The sequence below is a fragment of the Cryptomeria japonica genome, unplaced genomic scaffold (assembly GCF_030272615.1).
Source record: "Cryptomeria japonica unplaced genomic scaffold, Sugi_1.0 HiC_scaffold_238, whole genome shotgun sequence".
Classification (NCBI taxonomy): Eukaryota; Viridiplantae; Streptophyta; class Pinopsida; order Cupressales; family Cupressaceae; genus Cryptomeria; species Cryptomeria japonica.
Window position 1 is genome coordinate 1,530 of NW_026729060.1, and position 15,949 is coordinate 17,478.

A 15,949-nucleotide genomic window follows, 5' to 3' on the forward strand; every position below is an offset into this window, starting at 1 on the left:
GGCGCACCCGGGGCAAACCGGGCTCCGACTTCGTGCACGCCGCACCTTGGAGCACACATCGGAGCGCTCCCAGGTTCGCACCAGCGTTGCGCACCTTTGATGCGCTGCCTTCACTAATTTCCAGAAAAGGCAAAAAAAAACGATATTTTAAAATTTCCGTTCTGAAAGATAGTGAAAAAAACGGAACGCGGGTGCCATCTTGAGCCCTTCCTGGTGCGCAGCCCAGGCAAGTTGTGCGCACCAAGGTGCCCACCCTGGCGGAGGTGCGCGCCCGGGGCAAACCGGGCTCCGACTTCGTGCACTGCATGGTGCCCACCAAGGCGCGCAACCCAGCCAAGGTGCCCACCGCAGCGAAGGTGCACGCGAGGTGCGCACCCGAGGTGCACACCCGGGGCAAACCGAGCTCCGACTTCGTGCACGCCGCACCTTGGAGCACACTTCAGAGCGCTCCTTGGTGCGCACCAGGGCGCGCAACCCAGCCAAGGTGCTCACCCCGGCGAAGGTGCACGCGAGGTGCGCACCCGGGGCAAGCCGGGCTCGGACTTCGTGCACGCCGCACCTTGGAGCACACATCGGAGCGCTCCCGGGTTCGCACCAGCATTGCGCACCTTTGATGCGCTGCCTTCACTAATTTCCAGAAAAGGCAAAAAAAAAAAAAAAACGAGATTTTAAAATTTCCGTTTTGAAAGATAGTGAAAAAAACGGAACGCGGGTGCCATCTTGAGCCCGCCCTGGTGTGCAGCCCAGGCAAGTTGTGCGCACCAAGGCACCCACCCTGGCCAAGGTGGGTCACGGGGTGGGTCCTAGGGTGGGTAACGGGGTGGGTACTAAGGTGCGTGCCAAGGTGGGTCATGGGGTGGGTGCCAAGGTGGGCACCAGGGTGGGTGTGCACCAACCCTAGCCAGGGTAGGTCACGGGGTGGTTGTCGGGGTGGGCGTCAAGGAGCCAAGGTGGGTGGCAAGTAGCCAAGTTGCGTGCCAAGGTGGGTGTCGGGGTGGGTGCCAAGGATCCAAGGTGGGTGCCAAGGAACCAAGGTGGGTGTCTGGGTGGGTGCCGAGGTGGGAGCCAGGGTGGGTCCCAAGGTGAGTGCAAAGGTGGGTGCCAGGGTCAAGGTGAGTGCCAATGTGGGTTCCAAGGTGCCAGGGTCAGGGTGAGTGCCAATGTGGGTTCAAAGGTGCTAAGTTGGGTGCGAGGTTGGGTGCGAGGGTGGGTGGGTGCCAAGGTGTGCTAGGTGGAAGCCCGGGTGGGTCGGCATCCCATGGGTGTCGAGTTGGGTGCCTGATGGGTGCTTCTTGTCAAGTTTTAGTCGTCGGGACTCATTTCGAGCCTTAGAGGTCGTTTCTTGTCCGGTTGCCCTGTCTTCGACCTGGGAACCCAATTTTGGTCCTCGGGTCCCATTTTTTTTTGTCTCGCATCCCACTTTTGGCCTGTGGCCTTTTCGGGGTCGATTCTCGTTTTGGGCATCAGAGCATGTTTCTTCTCCTAAAACCCAATATTTGTTTATTAAGTCTCGGAACACATTTTTGTTCTCGTGGACCCATCATGGGTCTTGGAACGCATTTGTGGTCCTTGGGTCCCATTTTGCATCCCGAAACTTGTGTTTTGGTGCTTGATCCCTATTTTGGGTGCCCACCTTGCACCAAGTGCGCACCCGGGGCAAACCGAGCGCCTTGGTGCACCGGGGCAAGATCGAGCGTGCACCCGAGGCGCCCCGAACATGCACCAAGGTGCACTCGGCCCACATGTGAGCGCAGGTCGTTGCGCCCGAGGTGGTGTGTGGGCACCGCGTTGCAGACGGGACACTGCACGCACACGACGCCCCGTCCAGGTGCACGCACGTAGGCCGGGCCGGGTGCACACCCGACGCCCTAGCAAGGTGCGCGCACCCGGGCAGGGCTCACACTTGGCGAACGGGGCGCACTTCGCGAGGGAGGGTGTGCACCTCGACGGGGGTGGGTGGCCGGGGTGGATTCGCACGTGGGTCGCGGTTTGCTAAGTACACACTGCGACAAGCTCATAACGGGTGCGATCATACCAGCGTTAGTGCACCGGATCCCATCAGAACTCCGCAGTTAAGCGCGCTTGGGCCGGAGTAGTACTGGGATGGGTGACCTCCCGGGAAGTCCCGGTGTTGCACCCTTTTTTAGTTTTTCGCCGGGCGTCGCAATGCTATTTGAATAAACCTTTTGCCCGTTTGCGTTCTCGTCGGGGCCGGGCCGGGCCGGGGTGCGCTGCCCGCACTACCGCGCGCGCGGGGGGCGACACCGAGCGCGCACCCGAGGCGCCCCGAGCACACAGGCCACGGTGCAACCCGGGCGTTGTGCGCGCACCCCGGTGCGCCCGAGGTGCTGCGCGCGCACCCAGGTGAAATCGGTGTGCACCTCGGCCAGTGCGCGCTCGGTCGAGTCGCGCACGTTGGCCAAGGTGCACGGTGATGTTTCTTACTCTAAGGTTCCGCACCAGACGCCCGGGACAGGTGAGCGAAGCTGGGCGGGGCCGGGTGCGCGGCCGGGGCAGGTGCACGCAGCTGGAGAGAGCTTTGGAGCACACCAGAGGTGCGCACCTTGGAGCACACTTCGGAGCGCACCAATGATGCGCTCCATTCAAAAGTTTCCTGAAAAGGCAAAAAAAGTTGAGATTATAGAATTTCCCACTTGAGAGATTGTAAAAAAAAAAAATTTAAAATGAAGGAAACGCGGGTGCCAAGGTGTGCGCGCCCGGGTGCGCAGCCCAGCCAAGGTGTGCGCACCAAGGCGCCCACCCTGGCGAAGGTGCACGCAAGGTGCGCACCCGAGGCAAACCGGACAATTAACCCAACTTTCGACTTCGCGCGCACCTGCGCACCTTGGAGCGCACTTCGGAGCGCTCCTTGGTGCGCACCAATCTTGGGCACCTCGGAGTGCACCATGGCGCCCACCAAGGTGCGCACCCGGGGCAAACCGAGCTCCGACTTCGTGCGCACCTTGGAGCGCACGAAAGGTGCGCACCATGGCGCCCACCAAGGTGCGCAGCCCAGCCAAGGCGTGCGCATCAAGGTGCGCACCCGGGGCAAACCGAGCTCCGACTTCGTGCGCACCTTGGAGCGCACAAAGGGTGCGCAACCCAGCCAAGGTGTGCGCACCCCGGGCAAACCGAGCTCCGAATCGTGCGCACCTTGGAGCACACTTCGGAGCCCTCCTTGGTGCGCACCGATGTTGCGCACCTCGGAGCGCACCCGGGGAAAACAATGCAATTAACCCGACTTTCGACTTCGTGGGCACCTCGGAGCGCTCTCGGGTTCGCACCTCGGAGCACACCGAGGTGCGCACCTTTGATGCGCTGCCTTCACCAATTTCCAGAAAAGGCAAGAAAACATTGAGAAGGTGTGCGCACCGAGGTGCCCACCCTGGCGAAGGTGCACGCGAGGTGCGCACCCGGGGCAAACCGGGCTCCGACTTCGTGCACGCCATGCTGCGCACCTTGGAGGGCCATGGTGCGCACCTTGGAGCACACTTCGGAGCGCTCAATGGTGCCCAACCCAGCCAAGGTGCCCACCGCGGCGAAGGTGCACGCGAGGTGCGCACCCGGGGCAAACCGGGCTCCGACTTCGTGCACGCCGCACCTTGGAGCACACTTCGGAGCGCTCCTTGGTGCGCACCAGGGCGCGCAACCCAGCCGAGGTGCCCACCCCGGCGAAGGTGCACGCGGGGTGCGCACCCGGGGCAAACCGGGCTCCGACTTCGTGCACGCCATGGTGCCCACCGCGCCAAGGTGCACGCGAGGTGCGCACCCGGGGCAAACCGGGCTCCGACTTCGTGCACGCCGCACCTTGGAGCACACTTCGGAGCGCTCCTTGGTGCGCACCAGGGCGCGCAACCCAGCCGAGGTGCCCACCCCGGCGAAGGTGCACGCGAGGTGCGCACCCGGGGCAAACCGGGCTCCGACTTCGTGCACGCCATGGTGCCCACCGCGGCGAAGGTGCACGCGAGGTGCGCACCCGGGGCAAACCGGGCTCCGACTTCGTGCACGCCGCACCTTGGAGCACACTTCGGAGCGCTCCTTGGTGCGCACCATGGTGCCCACCAGGGCGCGCAACCCCGCCGAAGGTGCACGCGAGGTGCGCACCCGGGGCAAACCGGGCTCCGACTTCGTGCACGCCGCACCTTGGAGCACACTTCGGAGCGCTCCTTGGTGCGCACCAGGGCGCGCAACCCCGCCGAAGGTGCACGCGAGGTGCGCACCCGGGGCAAACCGGGCTCCGACTTCGTGCACGCCATGGTGCGCACCAGGGTGCCCACCGCGGCGAAGGTGCGCACCCGGGGCAAACCGGGCTCCGACTTCGTGCACGCCGCACCTTGGAGCACACTTCGGAGCGCTCCTTGGTGCGCACCAGGGCGCGCAACCCAGCCGAGGTGCCCACCCCGGCGAAGGTGCACGCGAGGTGCGCACCCGGGGCAAACCGGGCTCCGACTTCGTGCACGCCATGGTGCCCACCGCGGCGAAGGTGCGCACCCGGGGCAAACCGGGCTAGGACTTCGTGCACGCCGCACCTTGGAGCACACTTCGGAGCGCTCCTTGGTGCGCACCATGGTGCCCACCAGGCCGCGCAACCCAGCCAAGGTGTGCGCACCAAGGTGCACGCGAGGTGCGCACCCGGGGCAAACCGGGGTCCGGCTTCGTGCACGCCGCACCTTGGAGCACACATCGGGGCGCTCCCGGGTTCGCACCGGCGTTGCGCACCGTGGTGGGCACCTCGGAGCGCACCGTGGTGGGCACCTCGGAGCACACCAAGGTGGGCAGCGAGGTGCGCACCTTTGATGCGATGCCTTCACTAATTTCCATAAAAGGCAAAAAAAAACGAGATTTTAAAATTTCCGTTTTGAAAGATAGTGAGAAAAAGGGAATGCTGGTGCCATCTTGAGCCCGCCCTGGTGCGCAGCCCAGCCAAGGTGTGCGCACCAAGGTGCCCACCCTGGCGAAGGTGCGCGCCCGGGCAATTAACCCAACTTCCAACTTCGCGCGCGCCAGGGTGGGAGCGCACCCAACAACCGGGCCTGGGAAGAGCCAATGCGAGAAACCCCACCAAACGCTCTGACAAAAAAAGAGGGGGCGCTCCAGTAACCCCGCTTCGGAGCGCACCCTGGGCAAACCCAGCCAGGGTGCCCACCCCGGCCAAGGTGCAGGCGAGGTGCGCACCCGGGGCAAACCGGGCTCCGACAACGTGCACGCCGCACCTTGGAGCACACTTCGTAGCGCTCCCGGGTGCGCACCTCAGAGCACACCAAGGTGGGCAGCGAGGTGCGCACCTTTGATGCGCTGCCTTCACTAATTTCCAGAAAAGGCAAAAAAAAGAGGAGATTTTAAAATTTCCGTTTTGAAAGATAGTGAAAAAAACGGAACGCGGGTGCCATCTTGAGCCCGCCCTGGTGCACAGCCCAGGTAAGGTGCCCACCCTGGCAAAGGTGCGCACCCGGGCAATTAACCCTACTTCCGACTTCGTGCGCGCCAGGGTGGCAACCGGGCCTGGGAAGAGCCAATGCGAGAAACCCCACCAAACGCTCCGACAAAAAAAGAGGCGGCGCTCCAATAACCCCGCTTCGGAGCGCAGCCGGGGCAAACCCAGCCAAGGTGCCCACCCCGACGAAGGTGCACGCGAGGTGCGCACCCGGGGCAAACCGGGCTCCGACAACGTGCACGCAGCACCTTGGAGCACACTTCGAAGCACTCCCGGGTGCCCACCGGCGTTGCGCACCGTGGTGGGCAGCGAGGTGCGCACCTTTGATGCGCTGCCTTCACTAATTTCCAGAAAAGGCAAAAAAAAATGAGATTTTAAAATTTCCGTTTTGAAAGATAGTGAAAAAAACGGAACGCGGGTGCCATCTTGAGCCCGCCCTGGTGCGCAGCCCAGGCAAGGCATGCGCACCAAGGTGCCCACCCGCGGTGCACGCCCGGGGCAAACCGGGCTCCGACTTCGTGCAGGCCGCACCTTGGAGCACACTTCGGAGCGCTCCTTGGTGCGCACCATGGTGCCCACCAGGGCGCACCCGGGGCAAACCGGGCTCCGACTTCGTGCACGCCGCACCTTGGAGCACACATCGGAGCGCTCCCAGGTTCGCACCAGCGTTGCGCACCTTTGATGCGCTGCCTTCACTAATTTCCAGAAAAGGCAAAAAAAAACGATATTTTAAAATTTCCGTTCTGAAAGATAGTGAAAAAAACGGAACGCGGGTGCCATCTTGAGCCCTTCCTGGTGCGCAGCCCAGGCAAGTTGTGCGCACCAAGGTGCCCACCCTGGCGGAGGTGCGCGCCCGGGGCAAACCGGGCTCCGACTTCGTGCACTGCATGGTGCCCACCAAGGCGCGCAACCCAGCCAAGGTGCCCACCGCAGCGAAGGTGCACGCGAGGTGCGCACCCGAGGTGCACACCCGGGGCAAACCGAGCTCCGACTTCGTGCACGCCGCACCTTGGAGCACACTTCAGAGCGCTCCTTGGTGCGCACCAGGGCGCGCAACCCAGCCAAGGTGCTCACCCCGGCGAAGGTGCACGCGAGGTGCGCACCCGGGGCAAGCCGGGCTCGGACTTCGTGCACGCCGCACCTTGGAGCACACATCGGAGCGCTCCCGGGTTCGCACCAGCATTGCGCACCTTTGATGCGCTGCCTTCACTAATTTCCAGAAAAGGCAAAAAAAAAAAAAAAACGAGATTTTAAAATTTCCGTTTTGAAAGATAGTGAAAAAAACGGAACGCGGGTGCCATCTTGAGCCCGCCCTGGTGTGCAGCCCAGGCAAGTTGTGCGCACCAAGGCACCCACCCTGGCCAAGGTGGGTCACGGGGTGGGTCCTAGGGTGGGTAACGGGGTGGGTACTAAGGTGCGTGCCAAGGTGGGTCATGGGGTGGGTGCCAAGGTGGGCACCAGGGTGGGTGTGCACCAACCCTAGCCAGGGTAGGTCACGGGGTGGTTGTCGGGGTGGGCGTCAAGGAGCCAAGGTGGGTGGCAAGTAGCCAAGTTGCGTGCCAAGGTGGGTGTCGGGGTGGGTGCCAAGGATCCAAGGTGGGTGCCAAGGAACCAAGGTGGGTGTCTGGGTGGGTGCCGAGGTGGGAGCCAGGGTGGGTCCCAAGGTGAGTGCAAAGGTGGGTGCCAGGGTCAAGGTGAGTGCCAATGTGGGTTCCAAGGTGCCAGGGTCAGGGTGAGTGCCAATGTGGGTTCAAAGGTGCTAAGTTGGGTGCGAGGTTGGGTGCGAGGGTGGGTGGGTGCCAAGGTGTGCTAGGTGGAAGCCCGGGTGGGTCGGCATCCCATGGGTGTCGAGTTGGGTGCCTGATGGGTGCTTCTTGTCAAGTTTTAGTCGTCGGGACTCATTTCGAGCCTTAGAGGTCGTTTCTTGTCCGGTTGCCCTGTCTTCGACCTGGGAACCCAATTTTGGTCCTCGGGTCCCATTTTTTTTTGTCTCGCATCCCACTTTTGGCCTGTGGCCTTTTCGGGGTCGATTCTCGTTTTGGGCATCAGAGCATGTTTCTTCTCCTAAAACCCAATATTTGTTTATTAAGTCTCGGAACACATTTTTGTTCTCGTGGACCCATCATGGGTCTTGGAACGCATTTGTGGTCCTTGGGTCCCATTTTGCATCCCGAAACTTGTGTTTTGGTGCTTGATCCCTATTTTGGGTGCCCACCTTGCACCAAGTGCGCACCCGGGGCAAACCGAGCGCCTTGGTGCACCGGGGCAAGATCGAGCGTGCACCCGAGGCGCCCCGAACATGCACCAAGGTGCACTCGGCCCACATGTGAGCGCAGGTCGTTGCGCCCGAGGTGGTGTGTGGGCACCGCGTTGCAGACGGGACACTGCACGCACACGACGCCCCGTCCAGGTGCACGCACGTAGGCCGGGCCGGGTGCACACCCGACGCCCTAGCAAGGTGCGCGCACCCGGGCAGGGCTCACACTTGGCGAACGGGGCGCACTTCGCGAGGGAGGGTGTGCACCTCGACGGGGGTGGGTGGCCGGGGTGGATTCGCACGTGGGTCGCGGTTTGCTAAGTACACACTGCGACAAGCTCATAACGGGTGCGATCATACCAGCGTTAGTGCACCGGATCCCATCAGAACTCCGCAGTTAAGCGCGCTTGGGCCGGAGTAGTACTGGGATGGGTGACCTCCCGGGAAGTCCCGGTGTTGCACCCTTTTTTAGTTTTTCGCCGGGCGTCGCAATGCTATTTGAATAAACCTTTTGCCCGTTTGCGTTCTCGTCGGGGCCGGGCCGGGCCGGGGTGCGCTGCCCGCACTACCGCGCGCGCGGGGGGCGACACCGAGCGCGCACCCGAGGCGCCCCGAGCACACAGGCCACGGTGCAACCCGGGCGTTGTGCGCGCACCCCGGTGCGCCCGAGGTGCTGCGCGCGCACCCAGGTGAAATCGGTGTGCACCTCGGCCAGTGCGCGCTCGGTCGAGTCGCGCACGTTGGCCAAGGTGCACGGTGATGTTTCTTACTCTAAGGTTCCGCACCAGACGCCCGGGACAGGTGAGCGAAGCTGGGCGGGGCCGGGTGCGCGGCCGGGGCAGGTGCACGCAGCTGGAGAGAGCTTTGGAGCACACCAGAGGTGCGCACCTTGGAGCACACTTCGGAGCGCACCAATGATGCGCTCCATTCAAAAGTTTCCTGAAAAGGCAAAAAAAGTTGAGATTATAGAATTTCCCACTTGAGAGATTGTAAAAAAAAAAAATTTAAAATGAAGGAAACGCGGGTGCCAAGGTGTGCGCGCCCGGGTGCGCAGCCCAGCCAAGGTGTGCGCACCAAGGCGCCCACCCTGGCGAAGGTGCACGCAAGGTGCGCACCCGAGGCAAACCGGACAATTAACCCAACTTTCGACTTCGCGCGCACCTGCGCACCTTGGAGCGCACTTCGGAGCGCTCCTTGGTGCGCACCAATCTTGGGCACCTCGGAGTGCACCATGGCGCCCACCAAGGTGCGCACCCGGGGCAAACCGAGCTCCGACTTCGTGCGCACCTTGGAGCGCACGAAAGGTGCGCACCATGGCGCCCACCAAGGTGCGCAGCCCAGCCAAGGCGTGCGCATCAAGGTGCGCACCCTGGCGAAGGTGCGCACCCGGGGCAAACCGAGCTCCGACTTCGTGCGCACCTTGGAGCGCACAAAGGGTGCGCAACCCAGCCAAGGTGTGCGCACCCCGGGCAAACCGAGCTCCGAATCGTGCGCACCTTGGAGCACACTTCGGAGCCCTCCTTGGTGCGCACCGATGTTGCGCACCTCGGAGCGCACCCGGGGAAAACAATGCAATTAACCCGACTTTCGACTTCGTGGGCACCTCGGAGCGCTCTCGGGTTCGCACCTCGGAGCACACCGAGGTGCGCACCTTTGATGCGCTGCCTTCACCAATTTCCAGAAAAGGCAAGAAAACATTGAGAAGGTGTGCGCACCGAGGTGCCCACCCTGGCGAAGGTGCACGCGAGGTGCGCACCCGGGGCAAACCGGGCTCCGACTTCGTGCACGCCATGCTGCGCACCTTGGAGGGCCATGGTGCGCACCTTGGAGCACACTTCGGAGCGCTCAATGGTGCCCAACCCAGCCAAGGTGCCCACCGCGGCGAAGGTGCACGCGAGGTGCGCACCCGGGGCAAACCGGGCTCCGACTTCGTGCACGCCGCACCTTGGAGCACACTTCGGAGCGCTCCTTGGTGCGCACCAGGGCGCGCAACCCAGCCGAGGTGCCCACCCCGGCGAAGGTGCACGCGGGGTGCGCACCCGGGGCAAACCGGGCTCCGACTTCGTGCACGCCATGGTGCCCACCGCGGCGAAGGTGCACGCGAGGTGCGCACCCGGGGCAAACCGGGCTCCGACTTCGTGCACGCCGCACCTTGGAGCACACTTCGGAGCGCTCCTTGGTGCGCACCAGGGCGCGCAACCCAGCCGAGGTGCCCACCCCGGCGAAGGTGCACGCGAGGTGCGCACCCGGGGCAAACCGGGCTCCGACTTCGTGCACGCCATGGTGCCCACCGCGGCGAAGGTGCACGCGAGGTGCGCACCCGGGGCAAACCGGGCTCCGACTTCGTGCACGCCGCACCTTGGAGCACACTTCGGAGCGCTCCTTGGTGCGCACCATGGTGCCCACCAGGGCGCGCAACCCCGCCGAAGGTGCACGCGAGGTGCGCACCCGGGGCAAACCGGGCTCCGACTTCGTGCACGCCGCACCTTGGAGCACACTTCGGAGCGCTCCTTGGTGCGCACCAGGGCGCGCAACCCCGCCGAAGGTGCACGCGAGGTGCGCACCCGGGGCAAACCGGGCTCCGACTTCGTGCACGCCATGGTGCGCACCAGGGTGCCCACCGCGGCGAAGGTGCGCACCCGGGGCAAACCGGGCTCCGACTTCGTGCACGCCGCACCTTGGAGCACACTTCGGAGCGCTCCTTGGTGCGCACCAGGGCGCGCAACCCAGCCGAGGTGCCCACCCCGGCGAAGGTGCACGCGAGGTGCGCACCCGGGGCAAACCGGGCTCCGACTTCGTGCACGCCATGGTGCCCACCGCGGCGAAGGTGCGCACCCGGGGCAAACCGGGCTAGGACTTCGTGCACGCCGCACCTTGGAGCACACTTCGGAGCGCTCCTTGGTGCGCACCATGGTGCCCACCAGGCCGCGCAACCCAGCCAAGGTGTGCGCACCAAGGTGCACGCGAGGTGCGCACCCGGGGCAAACCGGGGTCCGGCTTCGTGCACGCCGCACCTTGGAGCACACATCGGGGCGCTCCCGGGTTCGCACCGGCGTTGCGCACCGTGGTGGGCACCTCGGAGCGCACCGTGGTGGGCACCTCGGAGCACACCAAGGTGGGCAGCGAGGTGCGCACCTTTGATGCGATGCCTTCACTAATTTCCATAAAAGGCAAAACAAAACGAGATTTTAAAATTTCCGTTTTGAAAGATAGTGAGAAAAAGGGAATGCTGGTGCCATCTTGAGCCCGCCCTGGTGCGCAGCCCAGCCAAGGTGTGCGCACCAAGGTGCCCACCCTGGCGAAGGTGCGCGCCCGGGCAATTAACCCAACTTCCAACTTCGCGCGCGCCAGGGTGGGAGCGCACCCAACAACCGGGCCTGGGAAGAGCCAATGCGAGAAACCCCACCAAACGCTCTGACAAAAAAAGAGGGGGCGCTCCAGTAACCCCGCTTCGGAGCGCACCCTGGGCAAACCCAGCCAGGGTGCCCACCCCGGCCAAGGTGCAGGCGAGGTGCGCACCCGGGGCAAACCGGGCTCCGACAACGTGCACGCCGCACCTTGGAGCACACTTCGTAGCGCTCCCGGGTGCGCACCTCAGAGCACACCAAGGTGGGCAGCGAGGTGCGCACCTTTGATGCGCTGCCTTCACTAATTTCCAGAAAAGGCAAAAAAAAGAGGAGATTTTAAAATTTCCGTTTTGAAAGATAGTGAAAAAAACGGAACGCGGGTGCCATCTTGAGCCCGCCCTGGTGCACAGCCCAGGTAAGGTGCCCACCCTGGCAAAGGTGCGCACCCGGGCAATTAACCCTACTTCCGACTTCGTGCGCGCCAGGGTGGCAACCGGGCCTGGGAAGAGCCAATGCGAGAAACCCCACCAAACGCTCCGACAAAAAAAGAGGCGGCGCTCCAATAACCCCGCTTCGGAGCGCAGCCGGGGCAAACCCAGCCAAGGTGCCCACCCCGACGAAGGTGCACGCGAGGTGCGCACCCGGGGCAAACCGGGCTCCGACAACGTGCACGCAGCACCTTGGAGCACACTTCGAAGCACTCCCGGGTGCCCACCGGCGTTGCGCACCGTGGTGGGCAGCGAGGTGCGCACCTTTGATGCGCTGCCTTCACTAATTTCCAGAAAAGGCAAAAAAAAATGAGATTTTAAAATTTCCGTTTTGAAAGATAGTGAAAAAAACGGAACGCGGGTGCCATCTTGAGCCCGCCCTGGTGCGCAGCCCAGGCAAGGCATGCGCACCAAGGTGCCCACCCGCGGTGCACGCCCGGGGCAAACCGGGCTCCGACTTCGTGCAGGCCGCACCTTGGAGCACACTTCGGAGCGCTCCTTGGTGCGCACCATGGTGCCCACCAGGGCGCACCCGGGGCAAACCGGGCTCCGACTTCGTGCACGCCGCACCTTGGAGCACACATCGGAGCGCTCCCAGGTTCGCACCAGCGTTGCGCACCTTTGATGCGCTGCCTTCACTAATTTCCAGAAAAGGCAAAAAAAAACGATATTTTAAAATTTCCGTTCTGAAAGATAGTGAAAAAAACGGAACGCGGGTGCCATCTTGAGCCCTTCCTGGTGCGCAGCCCAGGCAAGTTGTGCGCACCAAGGTGCCCACCCTGGCGGAGGTGCGCGCCCGGGGCAAACCGGGCTCCGACTTCGTGCACTGCATGGTGCCCACCAAGGCGCGCAACCCAGCCAAGGTGCCCACCGCAGCGAAGGTGCACGCGAGGTGCGCACCCGAGGTGCACACCCGGGGCAAACCGAGCTCCGACTTCGTGCACGCCGCACCTTGGAGCACACTTCAGAGCGCTCCTTGGTGCGCACCAGGGCGCGCAACCCAGCCAAGGTGCTCACCCCGGCGAAGGTGCACGCGAGGTGCGCACCCGGGGCAAGCCGGGCTCGGACTTCGTGCACGCCGCACCTTGGAGCACACATCGGAGCGCTCCCGGGTTCGCACCAGCATTGCGCACCTTTGATGCGCTGCCTTCACTAATTTCCAGAAAAGGCAAAAAAAAAAAAAAAACGAGATTTTAAAATTTCCGTTTTGAAAGATAGTGAAAAAAACGGAACGCGGGTGCCATCTTGAGCCCGCCCTGGTGTGCAGCCCAGGCAAGTTGTGCGCACCAAGGCACCCACCCTGGCCAAGGTGGGTCACGGGGTGGGTCCTAGGGTGGGTAACGGGGTGGGTACTAAGGTGCGTGCCAAGGTGGGTCATGGGGTGGGTGCCAAGGTGGGCACCAGGGTGGGTGTGCACCAACCCTAGCCAGGGTAGGTCACGGGGTGGTTGTCGGGGTGGGCGTCAAGGAGCCAAGGTGGGTGGCAAGTAGCCAAGTTGCGTGCCAAGGTGGGTGTCGGGGTGGGTGCCAAGGATCCAAGGTGGGTGCCAAGGAACCAAGGTGGGTGTCTGGGTGGGTGCCGAGGTGGGAGCCAGGGTGGGTCCCAAGGTGAGTGCAAAGGTGGGTGCCAGGGTCAAGGTGAGTGCCAATGTGGGTTCCAAGGTGCCAGGGTCAGGGTGAGTGCCAATGTGGGTTCAAAGGTGCTAAGTTGGGTGCGAGGTTGGGTGCGAGGGTGGGTGGGTGCCAAGGTGTGCTAGGTGGAAGCCCGGGTGGGTCGGCATCCCATGGGTGTCGAGTTGGGTGCCTGATGGGTGCTTCTTGTCAAGTTTTAGTCGTCGGGACTCATTTCGAGCCTTAGAGGTCGTTTCTTGTCCGGTTGCCCTGTCTTCGACCTGGGAACCCAATTTTGGTCCTCGGGTCCCATTTTTTTTTGTCTCGCATCCCACTTTTGGCCTGTGGCCTTTTCGGGGTCGATTCTCGTTTTGGGCATCAGAGCATGTTTCTTCTCCTAAAACCCAATATTTGTTTATTAAGTCTCGGAACACATTTTTGTTCTCGTGGACCCATCATGGGTCTTGGAACGCATTTGTGGTCCTTGGGTCCCATTTTGCATCCCGAAACTTGTGTTTTGGTGCTTGATCCCTATTTTGGGTGCCCACCTTGCACCAAGTGCGCACCCGGGGCAAACCGAGCGCCTTGGTGCACCGGGGCAAGATCGAGCGTGCACCCGAGGCGCCCCGAACATGCACCAAGGTGCACTCGGCCCACATGTGAGCGCAGGTCGTTGCGCCCGAGGTGGTGTGTGGGCACCGCGTTGCAGACGGGACACTGCACGCACACGACGCCCCGTCCAGGTGCACGCACGTAGGCCGGGCCGGGTGCACACCCGACGCCCTAGCAAGGTGCGCGCACCCGGGCAGGGCTCACACTTGGCGAACGGGGCGCACTTCGCGAGGGAGGGTGTGCACCTCGACGGGGGTGGGTGGCCGGGGTGGATTCGCACGTGGGTCGCGGTTTGCTAAGTACACACTGCGACAAGCTCATAACGGGTGCGATCATACCAGCGTTAGTGCACCGGATCCCATCAGAACTCCGCAGTTAAGCGCGCTTGGGCCGGAGTAGTACTGGGATGGGTGACCTCCCGGGAAGTCCCGGTGTTGCACCCTTTTTTAGTTTTTCGCCGGGCGTCGCAATGCTATTTGAATAAACCTTTTGCCCGTTTGCGTTCTCGTCGGGGCCGGGCCGGGCCGGGGTGCGCTGCCCGCACTACCGCGCGCGCGGGGGGCGACACCGAGCGCGCACCCGAGGCGCCCCGAGCACACAGGCCACGGTGCAACCCGGGCGTTGTGCGCGCACCCCGGTGCGCCCGAGGTGCTGCGCGCGCACCCAGGTGAAATCGGTGTGCACCTCGGCCAGTGCGCGCTCGGTCGAGTCGCGCACGTTGGCCAAGGTGCACGGTGATGTTTCTTACTCTAAGGTTCCGCACCAGACGCCCGGGACAGGTGAGCGAAGCTGGGCGGGGCCGGGTGCGCGGCCGGGGCAGGTGCACGCAGCTGGAGAGAGCTTTGGAGCACACCAGAGGTGCGCACCTTGGAGCACACTTCGGAGCGCACCAATGATGCGCTCCATTCAAAAGTTTCCTGAAAAGGCAAAAAAAGTTGAGATTATAGAATTTCCCACTTGAGAGATTGTAAAAAAAAAAAATTTAAAATGAAGGAAACGCGGGTGCCAAGGTGTGCGCGCCCGGGTGCGCAGCCCAGCCAAGGTGTGCGCACCAAGGCGCCCACCCTGGCGAAGGTGCACGCAAGGTGCGCACCCGAGGCAAACCGGACAATTAACCCAACTTTCGACTTCGCGCGCACCTGCGCACCTTGGAGCGCACTTCGGAGCGCTCCTTGGTGCGCACCAATCTTGGGCACCTCGGAGTGCACCATGGCGCCCACCAAGGTGCGCACCCGGGGCAAACCGAGCTCCGACTTCGTGCGCACCTTGGAGCGCACGAAAGGTGCGCACCATGGCGCCCACCAAGGTGCGCAGCCCAGCCAAGGCGTGCGCATCAAGGTGCGCACCCTGGCGAAGGTGCGCACCCGGGGCAAACCGAGCTCCGACTTCGTGCGCACCTTGGAGCGCACAAAGGGTGCGCAACCCAGCCAAGGTGTGCGCACCCCGGGCAAACCGAGCTCCGAATCGTGCGCACCTTGGAGCACACTTCGGAGCCCTCCTTGGTGCGCACCGATGTTGCGCACCTCGGAGCGCACCCGGGGAAAACAATGCAATTAACCCGACTTTCGACTTCGTGGGCACCTCGGAGCGCTCTCGGGTTCGCACCTCGGAGCACACCGAGGTGCGCACCTTTGATGCGCTGCCTTCACCAATTTCCAGAAAAGGCAAGAAAACATTGAGAAGGTGTGCGCACCGAGGTGCCCACCCTGGCGAAGGTGCACGCGAGGTGCGCACCCGGGGCAAACCGGGCTCCGACTTCGTGCACGCCATGCTGCGCACCTTGGAGGGCCATGGTGCGCACCTTGGAGCACACTTCGGAGCGCTCAATGGTGCCCAACCCAGCCAAGGTGCCCACCGCGGCGAAGGTGCACGCGAGGTGCGCACCCGGGGCAAACCGGGCTCCGACTTCGTGCACGCCGCACCTTGGAGCACACTTCGGAGCGCTCCTTGGTGCGCACCAGGGCGCGCAACCCAGCCGAGGTGCCCACCCCGGCGAAGGTGCACGCGGGGTGCGCACCCGGGGCAAACCGGGCTCCGACTTCGTGCACGCCATGGTGCCCACCGCGGCGAAGGTGCACGCGAGGTGCGCACCCGGGGCAAACCGGGCTCCGACTTCGTGCACGCCGCACCTTGGAGCACACTTCGGAGCGCTCCTTGGTGCGCACCAGGGCGCGCAACCCAGCCGAGGTGCCCACCCCGGC

General features: G+C 63.5%; 3 non-coding genes across 3 annotated transcripts; all 3 read left to right on the forward strand.

Moving 5' to 3' along the window:
- The first annotated feature begins 2,021 nt into the window (after nt 1-2,021).
- Nucleotides 2,022-2,140, forward strand: LOC131869216 (5S ribosomal RNA). The gene has a single exon (XR_009367609.1). It is a non-coding gene; the product is annotated as a 5S ribosomal RNA (ribosomal RNA).
- Nucleotides 2,141-8,037: 5,897 nt separating this feature from the next.
- On the forward strand, nt 8,038-8,156 carry LOC131869227 (5S ribosomal RNA). The gene has a single exon (XR_009367620.1). It is a non-coding gene; the product is annotated as a 5S ribosomal RNA (ribosomal RNA).
- A 5,916-nt stretch (nt 8,157-14,072) lies between these two features.
- Nucleotides 14,073-14,191, forward strand: LOC131869233 (5S ribosomal RNA). Its single transcript, XR_009367626.1, has one exon. It is a non-coding gene; the product is annotated as a 5S ribosomal RNA (ribosomal RNA).
- The last annotated feature ends 1,758 nt before the right edge of the window (nt 14,192-15,949 follow it).